Raw genomic sequence first — 1,394 nt, 5'->3', positions numbered from 1 at the left:
TAACGCGCCCGATATTGGTAATGGAAAAAAAAACTACAAGCCCCGCTTCTAACATGCATGTGTCTTCCACGAATGAAAATAATTTGCAACCGTTTTTATATTTTAAGGAGAGATGCGGGTGAAAAAACCGCGTTTTTTTTTTTGATAAAGTCGATTTTTATTTTCTTGCGTTTTGTATTCCCCCGAGCCTCTTCTTTTATGTATAAAAAAATCAAAGCCGATAATCAATGGGAAGTTAGTAAAAAATGCAATTAAAGCACTCGCGGTGGCTCGCGAAAGTGCGAATTTGACCGAATTTCGGGAACTCGGCATTTCGCTCCACGGCGTCGCCTGCTCTTGAATTCCATCTTCTACCAGAAGCCACTTCGGCAGCGGCGAAGTCACGTGGTACGATCGGAGCCCTTCCATTGGCTACGAGCATTCCACCGCACGGTCGGACGCAGACGCTCTTTCTTCGTTCTGCCGCCACCGAGACGTGAACCAACGTTTCTGCCCGGGTTTTTCTCCTTTCTCTGCTATGGATGTGACTGAGAAACGAGATTTTCGTTCACACAAGTTCCTGACAAAGCATCAGTATAAAGGAAGACGCCCCAAGCGCAAGCGGAGAGCTCCGGTGACGGGAGGTTCGTCTGCTGCTAGACGTAACTGCGGCAATGGCGATGCACCATTTGGATCCTTCAAGCTTCTTGCGGAGCATCCATGACTTCGTCAGTGCATCTGAGCGAAAGATAAAGATGTTCGACGGCCAAAACAAGCGTAAAAACGAGCGCTGTTATCTGTGAGATCGGCATGATGCACGACCTCGCCAGCGGCGCGGCGTGTCCCGCCTGCGGACGATGTAATCTCTGTCAGAGAATCGGCCGCAAAACAGAAAGGACTCTCATTGTTTTTGGAACTTTACCGCCGAAATGACGCGTTTCCGACAACCGTTGTTTCATCAACATATTGCCATGCAAACAAAACCGAGGACGCAGAAGATGGTGCTATGTTCACTAAAAGCTTTGATTTTCATATGGAATCAAGCTCGAGTAATATTCATGCAAATGCAGTACTTCCGCAACATTTAAACAAAATAGAAAACGTGACAACATAACATGCAATAAGTGAAAATAAACATTTAGCAGGAAGGTATCTCTAAGCATTTACTTTCTAAATTAACAATTCATACTTAATAAGTACCCAAATTAATTACCAGACAGTTTCTGCAGAGCCATGCCGCATAGTAAAGACGTTTATATACTACTAAAAATTTCTGCTGGTCTGAACAACTCTACTATAGAGGGGTTCCGCTGTATCAGTTTAATTCTGAGAGACCAGTACAGATTCTAACCAGATCAAGTGAGGCGAGTACAGCAGTAAACACACATAATCTTGATGAATAAACAAGTCTGTAG

This window comes from Amblyomma mixtum, chromosome 6 (assembly GCF_055824585.1).
Source record: "Amblyomma mixtum isolate Tamu chromosome 6, ASM5582458v1, whole genome shotgun sequence".
In the NCBI taxonomy this organism is placed as follows: domain Eukaryota; kingdom Metazoa; phylum Arthropoda; class Arachnida; order Ixodida; family Ixodidae; genus Amblyomma; species Amblyomma mixtum.
This window is presented reverse-complemented; position numbering follows the sequence as displayed.